This window comes from Symphalangus syndactylus, chromosome 8, assembly GCF_028878055.3.
Source record: "Symphalangus syndactylus isolate Jambi chromosome 8, NHGRI_mSymSyn1-v2.1_pri, whole genome shotgun sequence".
In the NCBI taxonomy this organism is placed as follows: domain Eukaryota; kingdom Metazoa; phylum Chordata; class Mammalia; order Primates; family Hylobatidae; genus Symphalangus; species Symphalangus syndactylus.
Window position 1 is genome coordinate 43,469,433 of NC_072430.2, and position 26,735 is coordinate 43,496,167.

The 26,735-nt window shown below is 41.7% G+C and overlaps 1 protein-coding gene across 22 annotated transcripts in view; it reads left to right on the forward strand.

The window, feature by feature from the left end:
* The first annotated feature begins 1,328 nt into the window (after nucleotides 1–1,328).
* Nucleotides 1,329–26,735, forward strand: part of NUMB (NUMB endocytic adaptor protein) — a 205,041-nt gene continuing 179,634 nt past the window's right edge. For 9 of the 22 annotated variants that reach the window (XM_055288894.2, XM_063644202.1, XM_063644209.1 and 6 more), the window contains exon 1: nucleotides 1,399–1,498. The gene's annotated coding sequence lies outside the window, so the exon portion shown is untranslated. Of the gene's footprint in view, nucleotides 1,499–26,735 lie in introns of all 22 variants that reach the window. The other 13 variants (XM_055288886.2, XM_055288893.2, XM_063644215.1 and 10 more) reach the window with 8 other exon arrangements.

Below are 26,735 nucleotides of genomic sequence, written 5' to 3' on the forward strand. Positions count from 1 at the left end.
AAAAAGCTAATGATGAATATATTTCTATGAGCACAAGAGTTTTTATAGCAACACCAGATTTCTCAAAAATGCCTACTGTGATTTGTACCCAAGTGAATAAAAAATGCAATCATTTATTCTTGTGCATTGTGCCAGGTGAGAAAAAAAAACAACAACAACACAACCCAGCAATTCATTCAATGGCCCTAATTTAGACTACTAGGAAGAGAGGTTTAGGAAAAAAAAAAGAGAGAGAGAAGCTTTTAAAGTATCTGACACACAGCTAGTAGGGCTATTTAAGAACTGCTGAACAGAAAAACCAAGTGGCAGTGAGAGGTGGGGGAAAGCAGAATTCTCATTTCCAGAGCATCACAAGGGTATAATGTGGCCCGCTTATTAGAAAGTTGTGGGCTGGGCGCGGTGGCTCACACCTGTAATACCAGCATTTTGGGAGGCCAAGGCGGGCGGATCACCTGAGGTTGGGAGTTCGAGACCAGCCTGACCAACATGGAGAAACCCCGTCTCATGCCTATAATCCCAGCTACTCGGGAGGCTAAGGCAGGAGAATCGCTTGAACCCCGGGAGGCGTAGGTTGCGATGAGCCGAGATAGCGCCATTGCACTGCAGCCTGGGCAACAAGAGAGAAAATGCGTCTCAAAAAAAAAAAAAAAAAAAAAGTTGCTAATGGCTGTCTGGTCAATTGGCAGGGGTCAGCCAGGAGTGGATCTGGAAGCTGGAGAACTCTCAATACGCCACTTCAGTTTATTGACGACATTTATAATTGCAACCGAAGTTGACTGATTTCTGCTAAATGAAAGTTTGCGCTTTGCCCTTTAGCATTGAGGCTCCTGGAAAGAACTTCAATGAAATTCGGTGCATTGAGACCAAAGAAAAGAAGGGGACATTTTTATCTCTCTGATACCTTTCTCCCCAGGGCTTGGAAACACTTCTTAAACACAACCTCTGATGTTGGTGTTTATAAGTACTACCCCTATGAATAAAGCTAGCAGAGATAAGCTTCTCCTTGCAGGAAGGGAGCTGGAGAAGTGGAAGAGTTTACAGAGAAAACTCTACAACAAAGAGTTAACCCTTCCCGGGTAACCACGGACGTGAGCGTCTACCCCTCCTTTTGCTTTCTACTGCGCAACCAAACTGTGCACAAGCGTGAATCAACCTTAACCATCACATCTCTTGCTAGTTAGCTTAACAGACACTTTTAGCAGCCTATCATAACTTCGAATTGCCCAACCCTCAACCAATTACAACTAAAGCTTGGGCTAGGACGCTCCAGGTCCGGGCGGGGCGAATACCGGGTTTAGGAAAAGGGGCGGTAAAGAGCGAAGACGGGCGGGTACACTAAGCCAATCAGAGAGGAGAGCTGCCGCCCCACTATCCAATGGATAGGTTAGAAGTATGAAAGAGGGTGGGCCTGTTGTCATGGGGGAGGTGGTGGCGCTTGGTGGCCACTGGCGGCCGAGGTAGAGGCAGTGGCGCTTGAGTTGGTCGGGGGCAGCGGCAGGTGAGTGCCGGTAACGCGGGTCAGAGATCTGGGGGCCGTCGCGGGGCGGAATCTCCAGTTCAGCACTCCGGAGGCTGAGGCCGGAGGAAGGGGGCCTGGACTTCGGGTCGGGGCCCGGGCCGGGGCCAGGGCGGAGGCGGCGGGGGCGGCGGCGAGTTCGCGCTGACTGGGCTAGGGGGAGAATGGCTGGGCTTCTGGCTGCCGAGTTCTCCCGAGGAAAGTAGGCTAGGGCCGGACCCGCGCGGGTCAGGCCAGGAGGTCCCTTGGGACGTCCAGCTGCTCCGGTCTAGGGCGCTGACCGGCGGCCAGTGTGTGAGGAGTAGGTATCTGAGGAAACGGAAGCGGCCAGGGTCCCAGAGAGGGGGTGACCTGTAACGACCTGCTCCGAGGGCTGGGTGTCTTGGGAATACCCAGGACGGCTTGGGTGCCAGGGAGAAGAGGAACCCGGGAAGCCCGGCAGCGGTCGGTGTGGAGAGAGTGGGGTGGGGGGCAGGGGAACTGGGAGTGGCCCCGGTCCGAGGGAGGTAGGAAGGCCGAGGGTGGCCGGGGTCCCGGGTGACAGGGAGCAGACTTGCTCCAAGTAGGGGCGTCTGAGGAAACGCTCGGAGGGGGTTGGGGACCCTCCTGAGAAAAGCGGCTGTCCAAGGGAGGGGGCTCCTGGGGAGATGAGGAGCAGCGGGTCTTCGGAGGGTCGGACGAGTAGAGAACTTGCACCGCCTGGGGGAGGAACCGGAGCGCCCTGCGCCCCCATAGCTGAGCTGGGATGGGAGACCCAACTGGCCTGGCCGCTCCGGGTCTGAGGATCCCTAGGGGACCAGGAAAGAAGTCCTCTAGGAGTGGCTCGGGTTTGAGACCGGGGTGAGGAGCCAGCAGGGAAGTGAAGTTCCCTCGGTTGGAGAGGAGTCATGCAAAATGGGACGGAGATGGGCGGAGGTGGGGGAGAATCCCTATAGGAGGGGATAGCAGATAAGGTGGAGAAAGAAAGTTTCCCGAGGAGAGAGTAATGGTTTCGTGGAACTGGCTGGGACAGTAGATATATGAGAAATTAACAGTGGAGTCATGTAGGTTCACAGGTCTTCAGAAATAGAAGAAACTTCAGTTTCATAGTTAATACCAAGCTGACATCTAGGACCAAAGCAAAGCTCCTAAAAGCAAGGTTAAGTGACTTGTTTTAGAAAAGAAATTTGTTTTAGGATGATGGCAGTAATATTAGGAAATAAGTTCATTGACAGGGTGGGGAATTTGAGAGGGAAAAGGGGAGGAGTAGCTGAACTAAAAAGAAGTAGAAGTCGATACTTGATCAGAAAGAGGATAGGCATACTCGGCTAAATTGAAAAGTTTGAGTTCTGGTTCCACCACTTAGCGAAGTTTCTGTGCGGTTTCCTCATCAGAATACTAATAGTAATAGTTCCTACTTTGTAAGGTGGTGGTGGTGTTTTTTTTTTTTTCATGTGAGTTGGTATTTGTAGAGCTTTTAGGATAGTGACTGTCACATAGTAGTGTGTACTGGATTGTTCAATAGACGATAAAGACCTGACTTCTTAAATAGAAGATAAAGACCTGGCTCGCAGATATTAGCTTGCATCAAAATCAGCTGGAGGTCTTGGTAAACTGTAGATTGCTTGGCCCCACCTGGGGGTTTCAGTAGGTCTGGGGTGGGGCCCAGTAATTTATATTTATCTCAAATGATGATCACGTTGGTCAGAGGACCACACTTTAAGAACCACTTACTTTAATGAAACCGGTAATAATGGTAGCAACTTTAAAATACCTGCCCATCCTGCTAAAGAGACAGGTAGAGGCAAATTGCCCAAAAGATCCTATTATAAAGGATACCCATTTTTAAGCCTGTGTTTTTCAAACTTTGGATTGTGATCTATTAGTAATTTATAAAATCAATGTTGTGAGTTTTTACCAGCATTGAAAATAAAATGTAGAACAGAATAAACTGACATTGCATTTGGTAAGGAAAAGTATTGTTTTGGGAAACTTTTCTCCTACGTGTATGTACTAGGTCACAATGTAAAGTGTATTTCTTTTTTTGAGTTCCTGGCCAAAGGATAAAATATATTTCTTACAGTTAAAAAAGTCTGAAAGCTGGGCGCGGTGGCTCACGCCTGTAATCCCAGCACTTTGGGAGGCCGAGGCGGGTGGATAACTTGAGGTCAGGAGTTCAAGATCAGCCTGACCAACATGGTGAGACCCCTGTCTTTAATAAAAAATACAAAATTAGCCGGGTGTGGTGGCGCGTGCCTGTAATCCCAGCTACTTGGAAGGCTGAGGCTGGAGAATTGCTTGAACCCCGGAGGTGGAGGTTGCAGTGAGCTGAGATCATGCCATTGCACTTCATCTGGGCAACAAGAGTGAAACTCCATCTTAAAAAAAAAAAAAAAAAAAAAAGGTTTTTTTGGGAGTATTATATTCCATTAAATTTCTTCAGTTTGTGATTTGGTTCTTCCTGTGTTTGTCTTGTCACATATTGTGTTATGCCTCTGACTCTGGAACTTTTTTGGATATTGAGAATCTTTGGCATGAGACCTTAAGGGAATCTGAGGCAGAGAAATTGAATGGTGTTTCTCAGATGTGGTCCGCTTTTGTTTCACTTGTGCCCTCTTGTTCACCCTTTCTTTTTTATCACTGTACTGTAAAGTATTGTTTGTAAAAACCTGAGTATACACAGACATATTGACAGTAAACAACACTGAAATGGACTGGCTTGAGAAAATTTCATGTATAGAAAATAAGCAAAAACAAAGTAAGAAGCATTGCAAAAGAGAAAAATGAAAAGATACTTCTTTTTTAGAGAGTAAAAATATTATTTCTTGTCTTTACACTAATATAAAACATATACAGATATTTTTAAAGGAACTAGATATACAATTTCTAGGTCTTTGTAGAGAAAAGAAATAGTGACAATATGTGACAGCAAAATGCACCTGGGATAGAGGCTTAACTACAAAGTAAATCATTTATTAAGCTGGAGCTTTTGTTTTGGTGGTTTTCTCCCTTGAGAATAAACTGGATGTGGTACATGTTGTAAACTTAACTTGTTTGAGGAACCTAAATGTAATTTACAGTGTGTTTTTTAAAAGAATATATATGTTTTATCTGTACGTGGTTTGATTTTTCTTCCATTGAAAGCTAGATGGTTTATATTTAGGAGTTGATTTAGATCTGTTTTTATGGCTGTTAAGAACAGAGGAAGCAGTATTGAAAACTGAAAGAGATCCTTGCAGCTTTCTTTAAAATCTTTAATCCAGGGGATTATGTAACCTCTTCATTAATGTTTTATGAAATTGTGAAGAAACTGTTGGTATAGCTTTGCATCAGGATTTTTGGATTATTTTTTTCTCTCTCAAAAATCATTTTTAGTTTTATTTCAGATTATATTTCCTTAAAATTTTTATTTTAGCTTGGAAGACTCCAAGGCATATAACCATTGCATGTCTGAGTTCTAAAGCAGATGAAGTCTTTTCACAAAATAAATTTACTACTTTTTTTCTGTGACATAAGTTTTGAGAAGGAAAGCTTTTGATTTCTTGCATTGAGTTCAGTGGATTATTCTTACCACTAGAGTTGTTGTTTAAGTCATGGTACATTTATATAGATCATTCAGTTCTACACCAAATGATGGAAGAATGAGAAATCCTATATGACAAATAGAAAAGTTCATTCTTCATAATTGAGAACATTGAGCAGTTTGATTACCTGGTTTTAATAAGTGGACATATTATTCATCTGATTATACTTATCTAGGAATAGCTTTGATTGCCCAAATAATTTTACAGTGGGATTTGGTTATCTGTAGTTGAATAAATGGTGGTTTTTAAATCCCAAAATCCTAACTGTGCTATTTAGTGAGACTCAGTTTCACATACTGAAGTTTTATTTAGGTAAGTGATTTTAAAAAGTAGAAGTTCAGTTAACACTAGTTAGTTTATTTTCTATTTCAGAGAAGTCTTGTCTTGTTTTATAAGTCTCTGATCTACTTTTCTGCTTGCTGCTCTCCAACTCGCTGTACAATAAATTCTAATAGAAATGTGGGTAACTGAAAATCTAGTTCTGTAAAAGTATAAAACCCCTATATCTAGTTTTTTAGTTTGCTTCAAAACTTCCTAAACTAATTACCTTTTAAAAAGTATTTTATATAATAGAGTACTTGAAAAGCTACATTTTACTTTGGACTTGCCAAAACACATCTATTGTAACAGGTTTTGATTTCTAGAGAATAGATCTTGAATTCGGCAGATTTCTGAACCCTGATTTTTTTCCCTTTTTTAAAAAAAAAATTTCAACTTTTAGTTTAGATTCTGAGAGTACATATGCAGGTTGGTTATATGGGTATATTGTGAGATGCTGAGGTTTGGGGTATGATTGGTCCTGTCACCCAGGTAGTGAGCATAGTACCCAATAGTTCTTTAATCATTCCCCTCCCCCCCACCTTTTTCCCTCCCTCATTTTATGTTTTCTTGATAGGGCTGGGGAGAAATAAAACAATATACTCCTTAAATTAAAAAAAAATTTTTTTTGCTATCTTATTTTTTTAATCTTGACATTATAGTGCATCCTTTAGTGGCAAAGAAAATTTAAGGGGCCGGGTGTGGCGGCTCATGCCTTTAATCCCAGCACTTTGGGAGGCCGAGGCAGACGGATCACGAGGTCAGGAGATCGAGACCATCCTGGCTAACACAGTGAAACCCCATCTCTACTAAAACCCCAAAAAATTAGCTGGGCATGGTGGCACGTGACTGTAGTCTCAGCTACTGGGGAGGCTGAGGCAGGAGAATCGCTTGAACTTAGGAGGCAGAGGTTGCAGTGAGCCGAGATCGCACCACTGCACTCCATCCTGGGTGACAAAGCAAGACTCTGTCTTGAAAAAAAAAAAGGAAAATTTGTTTTAGTAACGTAACATATTATAAATTTTATTATAAGAGGTAGAAATACTATACAAGGCTTTAGGATGTATGTTCAGCTGCAACACACAGGTAGTGATAAATAAGATATCATTAAATACTAGGTACAATATTGCCATATATTTTGGAGATTATAAAACATGCACTTTGAGGCTGGGCGCGGTGGCTCATGCCTGTAATCCCAGCACTTTGGGAGGCTGAGGCGGGCGGATCACCTGAGGTGAGGAGTTTGAGACCAGCCTGACCAACATGGAGAAATCCCGTCTCTACTAAAAATACAAAATTAGCGGGGCGTGGTGGCGCATACCTGTAATCCCAGCTACTCAGGAGGCTGAGGCAGGAGAATCACTTGAACCCAGGAGGCGGAGGTTTCAGTGAGCCAATAGCATGCCATTGTACTCCAGCCTGGACAACAAGAAACTCCGTCTCAAACAAAACAAAACAAAAAGAAACCATAAAAAAAAGTGCACTTCGAAATCTTGAGGCAAAAGGAGGATTGAAATGAAGGGAGAATAAGGAGAATACTGACGTGCTTAAGGGAGGAGTCTGGAGGATCTGCAGGAAGTGTATCTAGAAGAATGAGTGGTTCCTGGCAGTTTTCCTGGAGTGACATATGTAAAGGAGGATGATTCTATTTGCAACATTCTCCCATGGACTTGTTTTTCATTCTCTGCAGTTTCTGCTGCTTGTTATTACTCTTCCTTTGTTTTCTTCCCCTCAAGAAAGCATGTCAGAAGGCAAGTAAGTAGACTAAGTGGTAGTCCTAGAGGATGAGAGCCTTGGAAGGACCATGTGGATTTAGAAGAAGGCTCGTCTTATCCCTGCTTCTGCAGCTCTTGGGAGGTCCCCAGCAACCTTAACTAGTCCAACCTTTCCCACTTGTCCTCTCCAGTAGAGTATGGGATTAGGAAGAGACCCCCTAGTCATCTTAAATGGATTAACCAAGGAGTTGCTATATTAGTAATTAACGTTCAGTGACTTCCCCCTGTCTACCCACGAAAACCCTGTTTCTCCCCACTTGTTTGCTGGTAAGTTACATTCCTTTTTTTTGAGACAGTGTCTTGCTCTTTTGACTTGGAGGGAGTGTGCAGTGGCATGATCTCGGCTCACTGCAGCCTCAACATTCTGGGCTCAGGTGATCCTCCTGCCTCAGCCTCTCCAGTCGCTGGGACTACAGGCTGCCCAGTTTTTTTTTTTTTTTTTGAGACAGAGTTTCATTCTCATTGCCCAGGCTGGAGTACAATGGCACGATTTTGGTGCACTGCAACCCCCACTTCCTAGGTTCAGGTGATTCTCCTGCCTCATCCTGCCTAGTAGCTGGGATTACAGATGTGCGCTACCACACCCCGCTAATTTTTGCATTTTTAGTAGAGATGAGGTTTCACCATTTTGGTCAGGCTGGTCTTGAACTCCTGGTCTCAAATGATCCATCCACCCTGGCCTCCCAAAGTGCTGGGATTCCAGGCGTGAGCCACCACGCGTGGCCAGTTTTTTTTTTTTTTCCGGTAGAGACAGGGTCTTGTTAAACTCCTAAACTCAGGCAGTCCTCCCAAAGTGTTGCGATTACAGGCATGAGCTACCGTCCCCAGGCTATCTTACATTCTTTTAACCAAGATCAAAGTCTTCAATTATCTGAGTAGGACAGCAAAATCTTAATTATGGTAACTTGATTATATTAAGGTGAATTATAGTTAATTTGGAACATTTCTAGTTTAATTAGGGAAGAAGAGGGAAAAACTGTAGAATACTGCTTAGCTCTGAATAAAGGCAAAGCTGGGGCAACCAGGGACACAGAAATCAGCTAAATTTGTAACTTTATTTAAGATTGGCCTTGGTTACGTTTGACTTTGGAAAAGTAATAGTGATACTTTTGTCTAGTCACTTGTGCATATGTACATCTCAGGTACATTTTGATTTTATCATGTAGATAATTTGTGAAGATTTATTTACTTCATTTCTTTTATTTAAAGATGCCCGGGCTGGAGTGCAGTGGCACGATCTCGGCTCACTGAGATCTCCACCTCCCAGGTTCAAGCAATTGTCCTGCGTCAGGCTCCCGAGTAGCTGGGACTACAGGGGCATGCCACTATGCCTGGCCAATTTTTGTTGTGGTTTTTTTTTAAGACTGTGTCTCCCTCTATTGCCCAGGCTGGAGCGCAGTGGCTCAATTTCGGTTCACTGCAACCTCCGCCTCGTGGGTTCAAGCAATTCTCCTGCTTTAGCCTCCCGAATAGCTGGGACTACAGGCATATGCCACCACACCTGGCTAGTTTTTTGTATTTTTAGTAGAGATGAGGTTTCACCATATTGGCCAGGCTGGTCTTGAACTCCTGACCTCGTGATCCGCCTGCCTCAGCCTCCCAAAATGTTGGTTTTTTTTTTTTTTTTTTTTTTTGAGACAGAGTCCTGCTCTATCACCCAGGATGGAGTGCAGTGGCGTAATCTTGGCTTACTGCAGCCTCCGCCTCCTGGGTTCAAGCGATTCTCCTGCCTCAGCCTCCCAAGTAGCTGGGATTACAGGTGCCAATCACCATGCCCAACTAATTTTTTTGTATTTTTAGTAGAGACGGGGTTTCACCATGTTGCTCAGGCTGGTCTTGAACTCCTGGCCTCAAGTGATCTTCCTGCCTCGGCCTCCCAAAGTGCTGGGATTACAGGCGTGAGTCACTGCGTCTGGCATATTTACTTAATTTCTTTTAATATAACTGACTTTGTTATAAGAAGTTTTAACTCCCAGTATTCTTTTTTTTTTTGAGATGGAGTCTCTCTCTGTCTCCCAGGCTGGAGTGCTGTGGCACGATCTCGGCTCACTGCAACCTCCGCCTACCGGGTTCAAGCGATCCTGTGTCAGCCTTCCGAGTAGCTGGGATTACAGGCATGTGCCACCATGCCCGGCTAATTTTTGTATTTTTAGTAGAAACAGGGTTTTGCCATGTTGACCAGGCTGGTCTCAAACTCCTGACCTCAAGTGATCCACCTGTCTTGGCCTCCCAAAGTGTTGGGATTACAGGCATGAGCCACTGCGCCCAGCCTAGCCCCCAGTATTCTTTAATCAAGATAAAACTTTTTTTTCCTCCAAACTAGTATCTCACAGAACCATAGAATAGCCTGATGATGACAGAAATATATTTGTGACTGCCATATTATGACATTGAAAGAGCATCATTTATGTCCAAAGGCAGCATGACAGAATGGACAAAATTCAAGTTTTATAATTGTGTGACCATGATTTTGAATCTTGACTTCATCGTTAATTTACTAATTGAGCAGTTTACTAAACTTCTTTTAGATTCAGTTTTGTCATCCATAAAATGGAGCTTATGCTATCCTCCATATCAGGCTGATGGTGAGAATTAAATGAAAAGCGTTTTGTGTAGTGTATAGCATTTTGCCCATAGTGGGCACTTAACAAATTGTAATTGTTAACTATTAATAATTATAACATTAGATCTATTATAGACTTCTCTTTCTAGGGTGGGCTAATATTCCAGATACTATGATTGTAAGCATTGTGGCGGCTAGGAAAACCAGAGTCGACTTTAAAACATTACATGTATTTTAAGGCTGGGCGCGGTGGCTCACATCTGTAATCCCAGCACTATGGGAGGCCAAAGTGGGCGGATCACCTGAGGTCAGGAGTTCGAGACCAGCCTGGCCAACATGGCGAAACCCCGTGTCCACTAAAAATACAAAAATTAGCTGGGAGTAGTGGTGCACGCCTGTAATCCCAGCTACTTGGGAGGCTGAGGCAGGAGAATTGCTTGAACTTGGGAGGCAGAAGTTGCAGTGAGCCCAGCCACTACACTCCAGCCTGGGCGACAAGAGCGAGACTCTATCAAGAAACAAACAAACACCAAAACATTACATATATTTTAAACATTTACTACTTCAGTTTGTTTTTGTGGTTGGTTTATTTTGGTGTATTAGACTGAAACATGGGGTAAATGAAGCTAATATTTTGTTGTGTGGTCACAGGCTTGTATCTATCATATTATAGTCAGCCCTTATCTGTGTATTCTGCATCGTTGGATTCAACCAGCTGTTGATAGAAAATATTTGGAAAGAAAACCCAATAAAAAATAAAACAATACAAATAATACGAATAAATACAGTATAAATATTTACATAGCTTTTACATTGTATTAGGTATTATATTAATAAGTAATCTAGAGATGATAAAACGTATATGGGAGAATGTGTGCAGGTTATATGCAAATACAGGTATTGGTGGGGGATTGATTCCAGGACCCCAATATACCAAAATCCATAGATGCACAAGTCACTTATATAAGATGGTGTAGTATTTACATATAACCTGCGCACATTCTCCTATATACTTTGAATCATTTCTCTAGATTAATTATAATACTTAATATTAGGTTGGTGCAAAAGTAATTGCAGCTTTTGCCATTAAAAGTAATAGCAAAAACACAATTACTTTTGCACCAACCTAATATAATATAAATGTTATGTAAATAGTTATACTGTATTGTTTAGGCTGTAATGACAAGAAAGAAAAGTAGATACATGTTCATTACAACCATCCATTTTTTTTTCCGAATATATTTGATGCAAGATTGGTTGAATCCTCCCGTGTGGGACCCACGGATACAGAGGACCGACTGTACTATGCCATTATACATAAGGAACTGGGATATCCGCAGATTTTGGTATCCATGGGGTCCTGGATCGAGTCCCCCTTGGATACCAAGATATGTGACTGTACCTGGTCCTCTTCCAAATACATGTGAGTTTTTGACAACAGTTTAAACCATTAATCCTACTACTAGAAAAAAACAAATTGAGCATTATATTATTTACTGATTTTGTTATTAAAATCATTGCTTTTATTGAATTATTTACTGATATTGTTAATGATTTTAAATTAGTTCTAAATGCCAGTTAGAACAAGTTTATTTTCCCCTAGGGTTAATACATTTATCTTCGCAATTCAAGTAGAAATAGTTTTTATTTCAGAATTTAAGCCCTGTATCTTCCTTAGTTAAGGATTTGGTCAAATGAAAGAAAAATCTGTATTTGTAGAAAGCTGTTAGAATCTGGCCTGGTGTGGTGGCTCATGCCTTTAATCCCAGCACTTTGGGAGCCAAGGAGGGAGAATTGCTTGAGCCTAGGGTTTTGATAAAAGCCTGGGCAACATAGCAAGACCCTATCTCTATTATAAATTAAAAAAAAGCTGTTAAAAGCTATATTATTTATTGTCTCTGATGAAAGGTGTACAATTTCCATCACATTCATGATGTAATGGACTTCAAATCTCATCAGTGAACATAATTTTGAATGATTATTTTAAAGAGTTGATTCATTCTTGTTTTTGAAAATTATCTAGTATTGGTGGTATGAAGGAAAGATATTTCCTGTAGTAGCCAAGTCTTCCTTAACTCTTGCAAGGACAGCAGTCCCAAATACTATATTGAAAATATTAGAGGCCAGATGCGGTGGCTCATGCCTGTAATCCCAGCAGTTTGGGAGGCCGAGGCAGGCGGATCACTTGAGCTCAGAGTTTAAGACCAGCCTGGCCAACATGGCAAAACCCAGTCTTTACTAAAAATACAAAAAAGTAGCTGGGTGTGGTGGTGCATGCCTGTTGTCCCAGCTACTAGGGAGGCTGAGGTGGGAGAATCGATTGAACCTGAGGGTTGGGGGTAGGGTGGGGGGCGTTGCAGTGAGCATGATTGTGCCACTGCACTCCAGCCTGGGTGACAGAGTCAGCCTCCGTCTCAAAAAAAAAAAAATATCATCAAGAAAATGAACTGTAAATGTCCATTTACATGACTGGTCATTTATAAAAATGTTAACATGTTACATCAAATGTTGTTCTTTTTTTTTTTCTTTTTTTTTTGTAGAGATGAGGTCATTCTATGTTGCCCAGGTTTTTTTTTGTTTTGTTTTGTTTTGTTTTTTCCTTTTTAGTGATCCTCCTGCCTCAGCCTCCCAAAGTGCTGGGATTATAAGTGTCAGACACTGTGCTCAGCCTATTGTTCATTTCTTAATATCTTTCTGTAATACTCTAGACTAATTTTATATTTATTTATTTATTTATTTTTTGAGACGGAGTCTTGCACTGTCTGTCGCCTGAGCTGGAGTGCAATGGCGTGATCTCGGCTCACGGCAACCTCCACCTCTTGGGTTCAAGTGACTCTCCTGCCTCAGCCGCCTGAGTAGCTGGGATTACAGGCACCTGCCACCATGCCCAGCTAATTTTTTGTATTTTTAGTAGAGACGGGGTTTCACTATGTTGGCCAGTCTAGTCTCAAACTCCTGACCTCGTGATCTGCCTGCCTCAGCCTCCCAAAGTGCTGAGATTACAGGTGTGAGCCACTGCACCCGGCCTATGTTTTTTTGTTTGTTTGTTTGTTTGAGATGGAGTCTCGCTCTGTTGCCAGGCTGGAATGTGGTGGCGCAATCTCGGCTCACTGCAGCCTCTGCCTCCCGGGTTCAAGCGATTCCCTTGCCTCAGCCTCCCGAGTAGCTGGGACTACAGGGTGCACCACCATGCCTGGCTAATTTTTTGTATTTTAGTAGAGACTGGGTTTCACTATGTTGGCCAGGATAGTCTCGATCTTCTGACCTCATGATCTGCCCGTCTCGGCCTCCCAAAGTGCTGGGATTACAGGCGTGAGCCACCATGCCTGGCCTTATTTTTATTTTTAAAAAAGTTATTTAAAAATAGAACTGGGGTCTCACTATGTTGCCCAGGCTGTTCTCCAACTCCTGGGCTCAAGTGATCCTTCTGCCTCAGCCTCCCAAAGTTAATTTTATGTTTATTTATTATTTTTTTTAAGATATGAGGTCTTGTTATGCTGCCAAGGCTAGTCTTGAGCTGCTAGCCTCAAGTGATTCTCCTGCTTTGGCCTCCCAAAATGCTCTAGACTAATTTTAGAAACCATACAGTTTGGCATTTTGTCATGTTAAGGATTTTTTTTTTTTTTTTGAAGTCGCACTCTGTCACCCAGGCTGGAGTGCAGTGGCACGATCTTGGCTCACTGCAACCTCTGCCTCCCGAGTTTAAGCGATTCTCCTCCTCAACCTCCTGAGTAGCTGGGATTACAGGGCACGCCACCATGCCTGGCTAATTTTTGTATTTTTTAGTAGAGACGGGGTTTCACCATATTGGCCAGGCTGGTCTCGAACTACTGACCTTGTGATCTACCCGCCTCGGCCTCCCAAAGTGCTGGGATTACAGGCGTGAGCAACCGTGCCTGGCTTAGGATTTTTTTTTAAAGTTATTTTGCAAGTCTAGTCATGGTGGCTAATGCCTGTAATCCCAGCATTCTGGAAGGCTGAGGCAGGAGGATCACTTGAGGTCAGGAGTTTGAGACTAGCCTGGCCAACATAGTGAAACTTCATCTCTACTAAAAATACAAAAATTAGCCGGGTGTGGTGGCGAGTGCTTATAGTCCCAGCTACTCGGGAGGCTGAGGTAGGAGAATCACTTGAACCTGGGAGGTGGAGGTTGCAGTAGGCTGAGATTGTGCCACTGGACTCCAGCCTGGGCGACAGAGCAGGACTCCATCTCAAAAAAAAAAAAAGGAAAAAGTTATTTTGCAATATTAAATTCCATTTCTTCAAAAGTTGTTAATTTTTTGCAGTCAGGACTTTTATCTTTTTTGTTATTCTCTGATTTACATAAACGTACTGATGAATGATGGAACCCATCCCCCACATTAGGGGCTGAGTTTATGATGTGAACTAATAGGAGGTGGTATGGTAAAATGAACTCCAATTGCCTGAATTCACCTTCAGCTCTGCTTCCTTAGGTAAGTTAACTATTTTTGCTGGTTTTCTTATCTTAAAAATAAATGGCTTTGAGGATTATATGAGATAATCCATGTAAAGTTAAACAATTTAACATAATGTTTAGTTCATAGTAAATGCCCAGTAAATGTTAGCTACATTTACTGTTGCAAGGACCCAGCATTTTTACCGAAGCAGGTGGGAGGTAAAAAACTTTCTCTGTGTTATTTGTGTGGACTGGAAAAGAGTCTTGTATATTAAATTGTACTATGAAATTTAAACTTCATTTAGACATGAAAAGGAATCTTGAATTCTTTTTGACTTTGTCACATTTTCAGTCTAGTCCATCTCTGGAAAAACTTGAATCTTTATCCAGCTATAAATCAGCTGTAAGTTTTTTTTTTTTTTTTTTTTTTGAGACAGGGTCTCACTTTGTCACTCAGGCTGGAGTACAGTGGCACCATCATAGGTAACTGCAGCCTTAAACTCCTGGGGCTCAGGCAGTCCTCTTGCCTCAGCCTCCTGGGTAGTTGGGATTACAGGTACATGCCATCATGTCCACCTAATTTTTAACATTTTTTGTAGTGTTGGGATTTCCTGTGTTGCCTAGGCTTGTAAATTCTTAAATATCTGCACTCAGGTTAGCAGTGTTACAGCTAATCTCTAAATTCTTTTGAATTATGAAATATAGCTAGGAAACCTATTAGATACATTTTCATTAGGCTTGACCTCTTTTATTTAAGATAATATTTAAGTACTGTATTGAATCTCCTTGGCATTGGGTATCTTTATCAGTGGTTCTCAATTTGTTGCCTGCAAGTCTGTAGTTTGGGGAGGATGTTTTCTGCAGTTATCTAGAGTTCTTAAATCCATATATTCATCAAATATTGCCTACTTTTTTTTTTTTTTTTTTTTTTTTTTGAGACAGAGTGTCGCTCTGTTGCCAGGCTGGAGTGCAGTGGCGCGATCTCGGCTCACTGCAACCTCCGCCTCCCGGGTTCAAGCAATTCTCCTGCCTCAACCTCCCGAGTACCTGGGACTATAGGCGCACGCCACCACGCCCGTCTAGTTTTTGTATTTTCAGTAGAGATGGGTTTCACCATGTTGGCCAGGAAAGTCTTGATCTCTTGACCTTGTGATCTAGAGAAAAATTGTAGACTAAAGCAATATGTTCTAAACATATGTATGTATGTATATATAGTTTCATTCTTCAAATAAATATTGAGATGAGTTTTAAAAATCTTTGTTTTAAAGGCTTGCCTCAATTCAGGGTAGCTTTGGTTGTGTTTTGACTATTTTCTCCATCAATGGATGCTGAAAATTCAGCTATTACCATGTGAGGATCAGTTAAATATTTTGACTGTTTTTTTTTTTTTTTTTGGCATGGAGTCTTGCTCTGTTACCTAGGCTGGAGTGCAGTGGCACGATCTGGGCTCACTGCAACTTCCGCCTCCCGGGTTCAAGCGATTCTCCTGCCTCAGCCTCCCGAGTAGCTGGGACCACAGGCGCATGCCACCACACCTGGCTAATTTTTTGTATTTTTAGTAGAGACCAGGTTTCACCGTGTTAGCCAGGATGGTCTCGATCTCCTGATGTCGTGATCCACCAGCCTCGGCCTCCCAAAGTGCTGGGTTTACAGGCGTCAGCCACTGTGCCTGGCCAATATTTTGACCTTTAAAAAGGTTTGTCATATTTAAAAGCTCTCGGCCAGGCAAGCTGGTGCGTGCCTGTAATCCCAGCCACTCAGGGAGGCTGAGGCAGGGGAATCGCTTAAACTCGGGAGGTGGTGGTTGCAGTGAGCCGAGATTGCGCCACTGCACTCCAGCTTGGCCGACAGAGTTAGACTTTGTCTCAAAAATAAATAAATACTTTGGGAGGCGGAGGCGGGCAGATTGCTTGAGCTCAGGGGTTCGAGAGGGCAACACAGTGAAACCCTGTCTCTGCTAAAATACAAAAGAAATTAGCTGGGCTTGTTGGCGGGCGTCTGTAATCCCAGCCACTCGGGAGGCTGTGGCTGGAGAACTGCTTGAACTCGGTAGGCGGTGGTTGCAGTGAGCTGAGATCGCGCTACTGCACTCCAGCCTGGGTGACAGAGCAAGACTCCGGCTCAATGAATGAGTGAATCAATCATCAATCGATCAATCCTCTCAGCCTGTTTTTTCTACTTTTTTTTTTTTTTTTTGAGATGGAGTTTTGCTTTTGTTGCCTAGACTGGTGTGCAATGGCGTGGTCTCGGCTCACTGCACCCTCTGCCTCCCAGGTTCAAGCGATTCTCCTGCCTCAGCCTCCTGATTAGCTGGAATTACAGGCATGTGCCACCACGCCTGGCTAATTTTGTATTTTTAGTAGAGACGGGGTTTCACCATGTTGGCCAGGCTGGTCTCGAACTCCTGACCTCAGGTGTTCCACCCGCCTCAGTCTCCCAAAGTGCTGGGATTACAGGCGTGAGCCGCTGCACTCATCCTTTTTCTACTTTTTTCTTACCCAAACATGCCATTTTCAGAAAGGCTAGTATAATTCTCTTCCCCCACCATGGCATGTGCATTTTTAAAATAGCTTTATTCAGGTACAATTGATGTACGGTGAAACTGCACGTATTTAAGGTAAACAGGGCTTGGTGCAGTGGCTCAAACCTGTATTCCCAGCACAGTGCTTTGGGAAGCCAAGGAGGGCAGACTGCTTGAGCTTGGGAGTTTGAGATCAGTCTGGTCAACATGGTGAAACTCCATCTCCACAAAAATGCAAAAATTAGCCAATCATGGAGGCATGTGCTTGTAGTCCCAGCTACTCGGGAGGCTGAGGCAGGAGGATCGCTTGAGCCGAGGAGGTGGAGGTTGCAGTGAGCTGAGATTGCACCACTACACTCCAGATGGGGTGACAGAGCCAGACCCTGTCTCAAAAAAAAAAAAAAAAAAAGGTAAACAGTATAATGAGTTTTTACATATGTATACACTACAACTAAGGTAAAGAACATACCGATCACTCCAAAAGTTTTCTACCTTTTGTAATACATCTCTCCCTTTCTATTCCCGCAGGCAACTCCTAATCTGCTGTCTGTCATGGATTAGTTTGCAATTTCTAGAATTTTATATAAATAGCATCATGTAGTATATATATATATTTTTTTTTTGTCTGACTTCTTTCATTCTGCCTAATTCGAGATTTTCCACGTTATTTGTGTATCAATATTTCATTACCTTTTATTGTTGAGTAGTATTCCATAATATGGATATATTGCAATTTAAAAAATTTCTTCTGATAGACATTGGATTATTTCTAGTTTTTGGCTATTCAAATAGAGCTGATATGAACATTCATATACAAGTTTTCGTGTGGACATGTGTTTTCATTTCTTTTTTCTTTTTAAAACAATTTAAACAATTTATTTTTATTATTATTATTATTTTTGAGATGGGATCTTGCTCTGTAGCTCAGTCCGGAGTGCAGTGGTGCAATCATTGCTTACTGCAGTTTTAACCTCCCAGGATCGAGAGATGGTCCCACTTCAGCCTCTGAGTAGCTAGGACCATAGGCATGCACCACCACTCCTGCTCGTTTTTTTTTTTTTCTTTCTTTTTTTTTTTTCTTGTAGAGGCAGGGTCTCTCACTATGTTTCCCAGGCTGGTCTTGAACCCCTGGGCTCAAGCTATTCTCCTGCCTCAGCCTCCCAAAGTGTTGGGACTACAGGTGTGAGCTACTGTGCTGGGTCTCTTTTCATTGTTTTTGTGTATATACCCATAAGTAGTGGAATTGCTAAGTTATATGGTAACTCTTTTGAGATTTTCTAAAGCAGCTACACCATTTTACGTTCTCACCAGCAGTGAGAATGAGAATTCCAGTTTTTCTGCATTGTCACCAACAATTGTTATTACCTCTTTCTTTTTTTTTTTTTTTTATTGTTGTTTTGAGGCAGAGTTTTGGTCTGTCACCCAAGCTGGAGTGTAGTGGGCATGATAGCTCACTGCAGCCTCAAACTCCTGGCTCAAACTATCCTCCCACCTTAGCCTCCTTAGTAGCTAGGACTGCACCACCATGCCCAGCTAATTTTTATTTTTTAAATTTTTTGGTAGACATGGAATCTCGCTATGTTGCCCAGGATGGTCTGGAACTCCTGGCCTCAAGCCATTCTTTCTCCTCGCCTCCCAAAGTGTTGGGATTACAAGTGTGAGTCACAGCTCAGGCTAATCTCTGCTTTTTGAGTAGAGCTATTCTAGTGAATATAAAGTAGAATTTTTTTTTCTTTGAGATAGAGTCTTGCTTTGTTGCCCAGGCTGGAGTGTGTGGTGTGATCTTGGCTCACCACAACCTCTCCCTCCTGGGTTCAAGCTATTCTCCTGCCTCAGCCTCTCAGCTGAGGCATGCACTACCATGCCAGGCTAATTTTTGTATCTTTAGTAGAGATGGGATTTCACTATGTTGGCCAGGTTGGACTCGAATTCTTGACCTCGTGATCCGCCTGCCTTGGCCTCCCAAAGTGCTGGGATTACAGTGAGCCACTGTGCCTGGCCTAAAGTAGAAATTAATTGTGGTTTTGATTTGCATTTCCCTGATGGCTAGTGATGTTGAGAATCTTCTCATATGCTTCTTGGCCATTTGTCTATCTTCTTGGAAGAAGTATCTTTTTATGTGCTTGCCCATTTTTTAAAAGCTGGTTTGTCTTTTTATTATTGAGTTGTAATATATGTTTTCTTTATATATTCTGGATGTAAATTCCTTGTCAGACATAATAATTTACAAGCATTTTCTCCCATTTTGTGAGCTGTCTTTTCACTTTCTTGATGATATTCTTTGAAGCACAAAAGTTTTTCATTTTAGTAAAGTCCAGCTTTTTTTTTCTTTTTTTTCTTTTTTAGACATAGGGATCTCCCTGTGTTGTCCAGCCTGGCCTCAAACTCCTGGCCCATGACCCAGGAGCCACCACGCTGGCTCAAGTCCTTTTTTTTTTTGAGATAGAGTCTCGCTCTTGTCACCCAGGCTGGAGTGCAGTGGCGCTATCTCAGCTCACTGCAACCTCTGCCTCCCGGGTTCATACCATTCTCCTGCCTCAGCCTCTCGAGTAGCTGGGATTACAGGCACCTGCCACCACAACCGGCTAATTTTTTATATTTTTAGTAGAGATGGGGTTTCACCGTGTTGGCCAGGATGGTCTCGATCTCCTGACCTCGCGATCCACCCGCCTCAGCCTCCCAAAGTGCTGGGAATACAGGCGTGAGTCACCTCGCCTGGCCAATTTGTTTGTTTTTTTTGCTTGTTCTTTTGATACAATATCTAACAACTATTGCCCAATCCAAGGTTGTGAATATTTATACCTATGTTTTCTTGTAAGAGTTTTAGTTTATTTTTTCTTAATTTTTTTTTTTTTTTTTGAGATGGAGTCTTGCTCTGTCACCCCCCAGGCTGGAGTGCAGTGGTGCGATCTCGGCTCACTGCAAGCTCCGCCTCCCGGGTTCACGCCATTCTCCTGCCTCAGCCTCCCGAGTAGCTGGGACTACAGGCGCCCGCCAACACGCCCGGCTAATTTTTTGTATTTTTAGTAGAGACGGGGTTTCACCGTGTTAGCCAGGATGGTCTCGATCTCCTGACCTCGTGATCCGCCCACCTCGGCCTCCCAAAGTGCTGGGATTACAGGCTTGAGCCACCACGCCCGGCCCTATTTTTTCTTAATTTTTTTCACTCCATGTCAGTGTCTTCTAAGAGTTTTATAGAGTTGGCTCTTACATTTAAGTCTGTGATCCATTTTGCAGTAATTTTTGTGTACAGTATGGGGGAAGGGGCCCAACAATTCTTTTGTTGAGATATATGGATGTATATATATATATATATATATATGGATATCTATATATATATATATATATATATGGATATCTATATATATGGATATCTATATATGGATATATATGGATATATATATGGATATATATGGATATATATATGGAGATATATATAGATATATATGTATATATATGTATATATATGTACATATATGTGTATATATATGGATATATATATATGGATATATATATATGGATATATATATATGGATATATATATATGGATATATATATATGGATATCTAGTTGTCCCAGCACCATTAGTTGAGACCATTACTTTTTGTTTATTGGTTTGTTACAAAGTTTAATAAAATTTTCTGCTTTGTCACTAATTTTTCCAACAGCAATTTGTTGGCCTTTTGGTCTAGAGTGGCATTTGGGGTCATTGTATGAGGGAAGCAGTTTAGAGTTGCAAGAATAGGTTATAAATGAATCCACTGATTTAAATATACAGGTTGTATAATTTCATCCTTACGTTAACCTTATACCCGAACGGTAAATGAGGTTCAGCTGCTATTTCTCTGCCTACTGGGCATCCTTGTGTCATCAGTTATTTGGAAGCTTCCACTGCTAAGCCATTAAATAGAAATCAGGGTGAGGTCCTTAAACATGTGACTTAGGCCGGGCGCGGTGGCTCACGCTTGTAATCCCAGCACTTTGGGAGGCCGAGGCGGGCGGATCACGAGGCCAGGAGATCGAGACTACGGTGAAACCCCGTCTCTGCTAAAAATACAAAAAATTAGCCGGGCGTGGTGGCGGGCGCTTGTAGTCCCAGCTACTCGGAGAGGCTGAGGCAGAAGAATGGGGTGAAGCCGGGAGGCGGAGCTTGCAGTGAGCCGAGATTGCGCCATTGCACTCCAGCCTGGGCGACAGAGCGAGACTCCGTCTCAAAACAAAACAAAACAAAACAAACAAACAAAAAATGTGACTTAAAGGAAGAAAAGATTCATACCCGTTCCTTTCTCTTTCTATCTCCTTTCTCCTCTTTAATTCACCTATCCTAGCACCCTTTTTATCTTAAGAAGACTCTTCTTTTTTATTATTACACATAGCCTTTTTCTGAACGAAGATCACATGTAAAGGTTTTAGTTTTTAAATTGAAAATTCAAGGAAATGTTCTGTAGGGATGATTAAAAACATTATAGAAGTGTTGTAAAGATTGTATTAACCTTGATAAATTTAAATCCATAATTAATATAGTTAATATTAAAGTCTCCCATGTAATCCTAACTGAAGGTTAGAAATGGCATGATATTTTCCTTTTAATTTTCAAAATAACAAAAATGTAATTATGTTACAATTTGTAAGATTTGCTTAGCATTTTGAAAGAAACTTACTGTTTTTAGAATGTTTAACTCTAAATTGGGTCTTTTTTCTCCCCTGTTTTTAATAGTCATTAATTATTCACTTTTAGAGATCTTAAGAATAAAGGGAAAAGCATACATTTTTTTACAGAGTGTTCAAGTTTTATGTGTCTCATCTCTATTTGTAGAGTTGTGCTTCTTTAGAGGCCAGTACTTTGCCAAGTAAAAACTAATTTCCTAGGAAATCAGGTTGCTGGCTTGACTTCTGGCAGTCTCTTTCCCTTCTTTTGTTGCTTTGTAAAAGAGCTGAGTTCAGTTCTGTGGAAAATCACTAAATCATCTATTTATTTTCCCTAGTTTGAATTAAACATGGTTGGTATATATTTGCATTGAACTGAATTCTGTAACTTTTTCTTGACTATAGATTTGTTAAGATACCCTGAAGGACTTTGACTTCATTTGATAAGTTGGGTATTCATATCTGAAATAATGCTAATGGTTTTTTCCTTTAATGAATGTTCTTATTCTTTTAGTCTTTTTGTTCTCCCCGCCACTAGACCTACTTAGTGAGGGATATCACTTGTGTTCTTATAATGAAACCCAGACACTTGTGAAATAGAATCATAGTTTCTATGATGTTGGCCCCTAATTCATTTTAAAAAATTACATTAACATTTATTGTCTGTTTCTGTTTTTTCTTCGTGCATATTTTACTATATGCATAATTTTGGAGCCTGCTTTTTAAACAACATATCATATAATATGTATTTTATTATTTTTATTACAATTACTTGAAAACAGTTTTGTTTTGTTTTTTTTTTTTTTTTTTTGAGGCAGAGTCTTGCTCTCTTGCCCAGGCTGGAGTGCAATGTTGCAATCTCGGCTCACTGTAATCTCTGCCTCCCAGGTTCAAGCGATTCCCGTGCCTCGGCCTCCCGTGTAGCTGGGGTTACAGATGTGCGCCAGCACACCCGGCTTATTTTTATATTTTTAGTAGAGACGGGGTTTCACCATTTTAGCCAGGCTGGTCTTGAACTCCTAACCCCAAGTGATCCACCTGCCTTGGCCTCCCAAAGTGCTGGCATTAAAGGTATGAGCCATTGTCTCCAGCCAGAAAACATTTTAAAACAGCTGAAGAATATTCCATTAATGGATATATTATTTATAGAACCAATTTATATTGTGTTCACACTTAGTGCATTTATTGATTTCCGATTATTATAAAACAATGAATATTGCTAAATATGACTCTTTTTCAGTATTTCTATATTCTCAAAATAGATTATTGTAAGTAGAATTATCAAGTCAAAGTATATTAACATTTCTAGAGCTCTCAGGAGAGCAAAACATTGCACAGTTGCTTTCTAGAACAGCTGTACAAGTTTACATTCCCATTAACAATGTATGAGATTGAGATATACAGCTTTGCCAGCATGTTATTATTTAAAATTATTTGCAAATTTGATAGGAAATAGTAACTGGTTTCTGAAATTTGTATTTATTTGGTCACTAGTGGGACATTTATGATCATTAACATTTCCTTTAAGTGAAGTTGCTTATTCCTGTTCTTGGTCCATTTTTCTTTTGGGTGATCCTTGATCTTTATGTGGAATCTAGGGATGAATAATATTCAGAACTGTGACTTAATCTGTACAAATGATCTGTAGAAAGTTGTTGTTTCATGTCCCCGCCAAGTTCTTTTGCCCTCCCTCTCCCTAGCTACTTTCTGCTTTTAAATCTGTTCTTGGATTTCATGTAAATGGAATCATTCCATATGCATTTTTAAAATTAACATCACTACTTTTGCTTAATAGTTTTGAGATTCATCCATGTTATTGTGTTAATCAGTAATACATTCTTTTTTTTTTTTTTTTTTTTTTTGGAGACGGAGTCTCGCTCTGTCACCCAGGCTGGAGTGCAGTGGCGCAGTCTCGGCTCACTGCAAGCTCCGCCTCCCGGGTTCACGCCATTCTCCTGCCTCAGCCTCTCCGAGTAGCTGGGACTACAGGCGCCCGCCACCACGCCCGGCTAATTTTTTTGTATTTTTAGTAGAGACGGGGTTTCACCGTGGTCTCGATCTCCTGACCTTGTGATCCGCCCGCCTCGGCCTCCCAAAGTGCTGGGATTACAAGCGTGAGCCACCGCGCCCGGCCATTCTTTTTTTATTGCTGAGTAGTAGTCCTTTTTTGTTTCATACATCTATTGTTTTACTGAGGAAACCATAATGAATAGAAAATTGCAAGCTGTAAGCCACAGTTTGTTGATTACAGTAGTCAATTTACCTCAGGTCCAGGTTATATCTGCTTATGGCATTGTTTCCATCACAGTAGTCATTTTAAGCCAGTCTCTTCTTACATGAGTAATTTCTGGAGAGAACACTTCAGTTAGATGAATATGGACTGAGCATGATTAAGAGAAAAATAGGCCAGACGTGATGGTTTATGCCTGTAATCCCAGCACTTTGGGAGGCTGGATTGCCTGAGCTCAGGAGTTCCAGGCCAGCCTGGGCAACATGGCAAAACCTCGTCTCTGTAAAATATACAAAAATTAGCCAGGCATGGTGTGTGCCTGTAGGCCCAGCTACTCGGGAGGCTGAGGTGGGAGGATCACTTGAGCCCAGGAGGTTGAGGCTGCTGTGAGTTGTGATTGTGCCACTGCACTCCAGCCTGGGCAATAGCGAGACCGTGTCTCAAAAAAAAAAAAAAAAAAAAAAAAAAAAAAAAAATATATATATATATATATATACACAAATATATTTAAGAGTTTCTTTTTTTTTCTTTTATTTTTTTTGAGATGGAGTCTTGCTGTGTCGCCAGGCTGGAGTGCAGTGGTACGATCTCAGTTTACTGCAACCTCCGCCTCCTGGGTTCAAGCGATTCTCCTGCCTCAGCCTCCCGAGTAGCTGGGATTACAGGCATGCACCATCACGCCCAGCTAATTTTTGTATTTTTAGTAGAGACAGGGTTTCACCATGTTGGCCAGGATGGTCTCGATCTCTTGACCTCGTGATCCGCCTGCCTCAGCCCCCGAAAGTGCTGAGATTAGACAGGTGTGAGCCACCGCGCCCGGCCAAGAGTTTCTATAGGAGTATCATTTAATAAAACCCTGTGACTTAGTTGCTTCTGAAAGGCACCAATTTAAAAATCCTTCAAAGCCGGGCACGGTGGCTCACGCTTGTAATCTCAACACTTTGGGAGCCCAAGGTGGGCGGATCATGAGATCAGGAGTTCAAGACCAGCCTGGCCAACATGATGAAACCATGTCTGTACTAAAAATACAAAAATTAGCCAGGCGTGGTGGCATGCGCCTGTAATCCCAGCTACTCAGGAGGCTGAGGCAGGAGAATCCCTTGAACCCAGGGGGCAGAGGTTGCAGTGAGCTGAGATCACGCCACTGTGGTCCATCCTGGGCGACAGAGCGGGACTCCGTCAACAAAAACGAAACAAAACAAAAATCCTTCAAAAGTTTCTATTGTGATAAGAAAACCCAAGTGAGTTACTAAACAAAAAGTAAGGTTATTTTCAGAATCAAAATGATCTTCAACTAGAGACTGTTTAAAATGCACTTTAAAATGAGACAGAATTTGAAGAAACTAAAAATGAGGCTAAAAATAGGCATCCTCATTGTATAGTAAATTCTACATCATTATTGTAGACAACAGATAATTTCTAAGTGACACAGTACGTCATTTTATGAATATACCACACTTTGTTTTTCCATTCTTCTATTGATATTTGTGTCATTCTTTCTTTTTTTTTGAGACAGAGTCTTGGTCTGTCGCTCAGGCTAGAGTGCAGTGGTGCGATCTTGGCTCACTGCAACCTCCACCTTCTCAATTCAAGCAATTCTCTCACCTCAGCCTCCTGAGTAGTTGGATTATAGGTGTGCACTACCATGCCCTGCTAATTTTTGTGTTTTTAGTAGAGATGGGGTTTCACCATGTTGGTCAGGCTAGTCTCGAACTCCTGACCTCAAGTGATCTGCCCACCTCAGCCTCTCAAAGTGCTGGGATTACAAGCATGAGCCACTGGGCCCAGATCATTTTTAGTTTTTTGTTATTATAATGAGAAGGCTGCTATAAACATTGCTTTGCAAGTATTTTTGTGAACATTTCATTTCTCTTGGGTGAATGCCTAGCAGAATTGTTGTGTCACAGGGCACACGTGTGTTTAACTTTATAAGAAATTGCCGGCTGGCTGCAGTGGCTCACGCCTGTAATCCCAGCACATTGGGAGGCTGAGGCGGGCGGATCACGAGTTCAGGAGATCAAGACCATCCTGGCTAACATGGTGAAACCCCGTCTCTACTCAAAATACAGAAAAATTAGCCGGGTGTGGTGGCGGGCGCCTGTAGTCCCAGCTACTTGGGAGGCTGAGGCAGGAGAATGGCATGAACCTGGGAGGTGGAGCTTGCAGTGAGCCGAGATCGTGCCACTGCACTCCAGCCTGGGCGACAGAGCGAGACTCTGTCTCAAAAAAAAAAAAAAAGTAATTGCCAAATGGTTCTCCAAAGAGAACCATGGAATGGTTATACTGTTTTAATACTTCATCAGCAGTTTATGAGATCAGTTGCTCCACATCCTTGCCACTACCTGAGTTGTTAGTCCCTTTGATTTTAGTCATTCTAGTGAGTATAAAGTGGCATCTTAGAGTAGTTGTAACTTGTGTTTTCCAGATGATTAAATATATTGCACACTTACTTTTTTTGGTGAATATCTTTGACAAAGGCAAATTTACAGATCGATAGTAAATATCTTAGCAAAAGATTGTGTGTTTTATTACTACTTATGGATCCAGATTTATTCTCATTTGTAAGAGCAGAGATGGATCTTATAATTAAAAATAAAATGAAATAATTATTCCAAATAGAAGATTTCTCCAAACTTTCATATAGTGATAATTCATGTTGATTTTTTGGAGTAAATATTTGCTATTGGTTAATATTGGTGGGAACTTTGATAAGTTGAATGATTCAAAAGAAAGACTTCAGGCTGTGTTTTGTAGAGAGCTATGGTTTTTTCATTTTTTTTCTATTACAAAATTAAAAAATAAAGATGAAGTCTCGCTATGTTGTCTAGGCTGGTCTTGAACTCCTCACCTCAAGCAGTTCTCCCACCTCAGCCTCCCAGAGTGCTGGGATTACAGGTGTGAGCCACTGCACCCAGCCTAGAGGTACTTTCTGAATTTGATTCACTGATAGAATCACTGATTCAAGAATGTTAAAATAGTGTGATCCGGTTAGGAAACTATTCTACATTTGGGCCACTTGTGAGAACTGATAGGCTAGTAAAGTATCAGATAATAATGATAATATTAATACTAGCAGCAGCCAATGCTACATTCCAAGAAGCATTCTGAGTGCTTTACATGCACTAACTAATTTAATCCTCATGATAACTCCTGTGAGGGCAGCACTATTATAATTTTTATGTTAC